This window comes from Anopheles bellator, chromosome 1 (assembly GCF_943735745.2).
Source record: "Anopheles bellator chromosome 1, idAnoBellAS_SP24_06.2, whole genome shotgun sequence".
NCBI classification, from domain to species: domain Eukaryota; kingdom Metazoa; phylum Arthropoda; class Insecta; order Diptera; family Culicidae; genus Anopheles; species Anopheles bellator.
The window spans coordinates 24,525,075-24,530,964 of record NC_071285.1 but is presented as its reverse complement, the minus strand read 5'-3'; positions in this window follow the sequence as shown (position 1 = coordinate 24,530,964).

Here is a 5,890-nt window from a genome sequence, read left to right as displayed (position 1 = left end):
GCCTGATGCGTCGGGGAATGAGGTTTGGTAATATCGACTGTCGACAGAACCCCCATATCATGCTCAAACGGATAACTGGATTGGCCTTTTAAAGGGCCAAACCTTTTAATTTCATCTGCTACATGATTTAATAAATGAACTTTAGAAATAATATTGCCGAATAACGTTAACGTAACATGTTTTTCTATGTATGTAGCTAGACATTCTCGGGCAATATTTCTATATCTACTGAATCTAACATTGTTGTATATAGCAACGGTTAGTTGAAGATAACTAAGGGCCTCATATAGCTTCGGTCACTCCCGTGCGGAGCGCGCCCGCAGCTCCGGGCAGAAGTTGCTTTCGTGCCTCGCCTTATCGCACGCGTAACACTGCCGCCGCGACTTGGCGTCCCCACTCCCGCGTGAAGCTGGTGACGGCGCGGGCTTCGGCGGGGTCTTCGGTGCCGTGTTGGGCGTGACAACCACGTAGGCTGTCTTCCGCGGGGTGGAAGGAGTGTGCGACGTCTTGGGGCCGGAGGCACGAGAGCCTGCTTCCCGCTGACGCCTTGGCTCATAGTAGAGCTGGTTCGCCATCTTGTCCAGCTCTTCCCGGAGCTCCTTCCACGAAGGGATCGCTTGCTGGTCTGCCCGGCGAGCGACTCACGACAAGCTGTCCTCGTCAAGCTTTTGCTGAGCACGATGCTCACGAGGAGCCCGTCCTCTATTGCCGATGCCCCGTTATCGGTAACGGTGATTTTTATTATTATTATTATTTATTATTACAAATTGTATGCCAATTGTAAACACCGCTAGTTTACAAATTAACTGCTCTACCTTAAAACATTCGGTTGCGCGGACGTGGCGTTTGTCCGGTGTGTGGAACACATTCAAATCCTTGGGTATATGTTTCCCTGGATGTTCAAATTCGCTTACTTGTTGTTCAAGTCGTTGGCCATAGACACGAGCATCTGCAGCAGCCTGTACAAATTGAACAACCACGACTTCACATGAGCCACTATTCGCCAAAAACCAACTGTCCCTGTCATCGGATGGTGTTTTGCGTGTCAACACGAATCCGTTCCGAACTGTTAGCCCGTAGCCCGTCCGTAGGACCAGTGAGCTGGACAAGTGAAAAGGATGGAGGAACTGAGTGATATCTTTTGGGGTGGTCTCTTTATCCTCACTTATTCCATCATTCCTAGGTGTCCTGTGTGTTGGGTATTCTAAAAAGACTCATTTGGTGGATAACATTAGTTTAGTATCAAAAAACATTGTTAAATATTTGTGATTTAATAGTGCCATCTGATGCAGTTCGCCATCCATCTGCAGCACCAGCGAGCCGAAAACAGGCAAACGACCGAGGAGCCGTGTGACATCAGGCTGGTCTTCCTCTCATTCCCTCCCAACACCTTCCGGCGGACCTGCGTGTTTGGATACTCAAAATAAATCATTAAAAATTCGTTGGAAGATTATGCCGGTTTCCGTGCCAAAATACCTTGTTGGGCACCTGAGATATGAAGGGTTAAAAGGTTTTAGGTATTTTGCTACAACTAATATAAAATTTCTATAGTATAATGTAGTATAATATTTTGGATACAGTCCTTGTTAAAAAATCACTGTTGTGTTAGTAATAAGGATTGTAGGGGGAGTATATGTCTTATGGTAAGTGCGGTGCCGCAGGATTTACATTTTGGTGGGTCAGTTCTATCTAGTTTGTAGGATTGTGTGAGTCTCGTGTGTCCTATTCTAAGACGTGTTAGTTTCCTCTGTTCCTGACTGTTTTTCCTGTCTGTCCAAGGTTGGGTAGTGGTTTTTACGTACCGGAGTTGTCTGTTGTATTTAGTTTGCCACTCCTGTTGCCAACGTAGCTGAACTTTTGCTTGTATTATTTTTTTGATGTCCTGACCACATAGTTTAAAATCTGCTGTATTGGTTTTTGTTCTAGCTGTATTTGCTAGTTTATCGGCTATTATGTTTCCTTTTATGCCTGAGTGTCCTGGGATCCAGCAGAGTGTTATATTTTGATTCAGGTTCCTTTTTAGTATCTGTGTGTAGGGGTTTGCTTTTGAGTCTTTTTCAAGGGCTTCTAAGGCGCTTGCTGAGTCTGTAAAAATGATGCATGGCTGGCTAGTTTTGTTGCATTGTTGCGCTGCAATAATTAGGGCTATGGTTTCTGCCGTAAAGATGGAAGTGTAGTCTGCAAGTCGGATCGAGAAGTTATCTGTGTCCGAGTGAATTCCGCATCCTGTTCTTCTTGATTTGACGGATCCGTCAGTGTAGTAGTGCTTGTGGCATTTGTATTTTTGAGAGATTAGTGCACTGAATACTTTGTTTGCTGTAATGTCGTTGCTATTTCGTTTTTTGATTTGGCCTTTTATAGTCCAGTCTATTATTGGTGGGTTTTTGTACCAAGGTCTGTCACCTACCCTTGGCAGTGTTTGGATGGTAGGTATATTCTGAATTTTTAGCTGACGGAGGGTTTGGTTCGTTCTTTCTAGGAGGTTAGCGGGGTTTTGGCTTTTTTCTGAAAGTCTGATAGCTGTGAGTATTTGTCTGTTTATTAGTGCCAGACGGAACGGAGGTAAGCCTATTTCACAGAGAGTAGATTCTGTTGGGCTGGTGCAGAAGGCTCCTGAAATTTTCCTGACTGCGTTGTGGTATATTGGCTGGAGTGCTTTTATAACTTTTGGTCCTCCAAAGCTATAGGCCTCAGCTCCGTATAGGAGTTTTGGCAGAAACCAGTTTTTAAGAATGGTAGTAAGGGTTTTGCGGTTTGCTCTTTTCCTTCCGCAGCCTAACATATGGAATAGATTTATACGGGATTTTGTAGTTTCCCTTATATTCCTACAGTTTGCTAAGAAGTTAAGTTTCCTATCGAAGATTACTCCTAATATTTTGATTTTGTTTGCAAAAGGTATCTTATTTTTGTAGTACGTAAGGGGTTTTTTCTTGCTTGCATGATTTGCGACTGTCATTTTGCATATGGTCATTATTTTGCTCTTTTTCGCTGAAATTTGGTGTGCTGTATGTTTTGCCCAAACTTCCATGCCGCTGAGGGCAGCTTGGAGATTTTCTTTGGCTAGGGTGCAGCTTTGATCAGAGGAGATTATGGAGATATCGTCTGCGTACATGTAGGTTTTCAAGTCTTTGGGAATGCTTTTTATGAAAGATTGCATACTGATCATAAATAAAAGAGGCGATAGGATTGCTCCCTGTGGAACACCGTTTTCTTGTGTTTTCTTAGATGATAACGTTTGACCTACTAGGACTTTGAAATGTCTATCTTTCAGGAAGTTAGCTAGATAGTTGGCCATTCGGCCCTCTAGGTTCCAGGCTTTTAGCTGGTCTAAAATGCCGTATCTCCATGAGCGGTCGAAAGCCTTAGAGATGTCTAGTGCTGCTAAGTATGTGTGGGGTTGATTTTCCTTTGCTTTTGTTAGCTCGTTTATGAGGTTAGAAAGGTAAGCTTCTGTTCCTTTTCCCTTTCTGAATGCATAATGTGAGGGGCTAAGTCTATTGTAATTCTCTAATTCTTGCGCTAGTCTTCTATTCACCATCTTTTCGAGTACTTTCCCTATGCAGTTGGACAGTGAAATTGGTTCGGTGGCTGTTTGCTTGGTGTATTGGTTGGCTTGGCTTTTTGAGGGGAATAATAATACTCTCTTTCCATGCTGAGGGTATACGACGGAGGACCCAAAAAAAACGGGAATTTCGTCATAACTTCTTTATTTCTCAATATTTTAACACCAAATTTTGATCCCCTTCAAAGTATTCGCCATTGAACACAACGCACTTCTCCAAACGATTCTTCCATTGTTCAAAACAGTTTTTAAATTCACTCATCGGGATGTCCTGTAAGTCTTTCAGCGATTTTTGTTTCACCTCCTCCACAGTGGCAAAACGCTTTCCTTTCATATTCCTTTTGAGTCTGGGGAACAAAAAGAAGTCACAGGGGGCCAGATCCGGTGAGTATGGGGGTTCAGGGTCCTCTTCGAGCTGATTTTGAAGCTCAAAACATGCCTGAAGCCGACGCTCCCTTTGCTCGTCTGTGAGAAGTCGCGGGACGAATTTGGCTGCAACCCGTCTCATGTGCAAATCTTCGGATAAAATTCTCTGAATTGAACTCCATGATATTCCCGACATCTCACAGAGTTGATCAATGGTTCGGCGACGGTCTTCACGAACGAGGGCATTGATTTTGTCGACGTTTTCATCAGTTCTTGACGTTGAGGGGCGTCCTGAACGAGTTTCGTCTTCAATAGGCATTTCTCCATTTTTAAAACGTGAAAACCAATCGTAAACTCTGGTTTTACTTAAGGCAGTATACCCATAAGCAGTCTTAAGCATTACAATAGTTTCCGCGGCCGATTTCCCCAACAGGAAACAAAATTTCACAGCCGCGCGTTGTTCTCGACAATCTGTCATTACGTTTTCGCTGAAATGAAAAAAGTTGTTTTACTAAAAAAAATCTCACAGGCGAACCGATGCACTCACAGCGACGCAATTTTGCACACTGACGCAGGTGGCGTGACACTAACGAACATGTGGTCAAAAAATAGATTCCCCCACTCTCCCTCCCCAGCACAGCGTGCATACGCAGCGTGCAGCGTGCTAGCTCGTGCATTTCAAAGAAGCTGTTATATTTATTACTATTGTTTTATGGAAAGGAAACTGGTGTTTTTTCACAGCTTTCTTTAAAGGCTAAAAAACTCTTGCTATATGATGTTGCGGAGGCTTTGTGAAAATGAGTCGCCAAAGTTTCTGCTACGATGGTGGGGTCGGAGATTGGCTTATTGTCCTCGTGTAGTATGATGTGGTCGTTGATTTTCTTTCCGCTTAGCCGGGCTACTCTCTTCCAAACTTCTTTTGAAGTGGAGCTTGGTCTTATTGATTCCACTAGAGTAGTCCATCCCTTTTCCTTTGCTTTTCGGATTGTTTCCCTAGCGATGGTGTTTAGTTCTTGATATTTTGATGTGAGGTTTCCGATATCATTGCTATTTCCCTGTTTTTGTGCTCTCCTGAGAGCATTTAGTGCTTTCCTTCTGTTTTTTATTGCTATTGCTGTTTCTTTGTTCCACCAATGTGTGCTTCGTTTGTTACGTATTCCGCTTGTTTCCGGTATGCTGGCTGTGGCGGCCTTGATGATGAGAGAGCTAAAGTTGGAATCGTTATGATTTGTTGGATTGATATTTGAGGAGATGTAGGATCTGTAGAGGTCCCAATCTGCTCTTTCGTAAATCCATTTTTTCCTGGTGCTTGTGCTTGTAGGTACGTTACACTGAGTAAGGTGGACGGTAAGGGGGAAATGGTCGCTGCCGTGCAGGTCAGTTTCAATTTCTAACTGGATTTTCGATTACAGTTCCAGAGATGTGACGCAAAGGTCGGTTATCGAGTGGCGTCCACTTGCATGGAAAAAAGTGTCCTTAGTATTGTGAGTTGGGATTAGTCTATTTATCTTAAAAACTCTTTGTAGTGTGGTTCCTCTGGGGTTTGTGTTTTGGTGTCCCCATGCAGTGTTGTGGGCGTTGAAATCCCCTATTAGTATAATAGGATGGGGGAGTTGTGTTAGGATATTTATTAGTTCATCATTTAGGTGGCTAGGCTCAACGTTGTGAGGGATATACTACACACTACTACACACTATTGTGGCGGTAATTGGGGTTAGGATTCGGATTGCTATTGCAGGCAGGTTAGAGTCGAGGGGGATGCTGTTATGGTGACAGGAGTTATGAACTCCTAGGCTAATGTTATGATATATATTATTTTGAAGCTTATAAGCCCATGAGAATTCATCTAGTATGCCGCTAGGTTTATATTTATTTACATTAAGGACCTCTTGTAGGGCTATTACAAAGGGGCGGTGTCTGTCGGCTAATATTTCTAACTCTGCGCTATTCTTTTTTAAACTT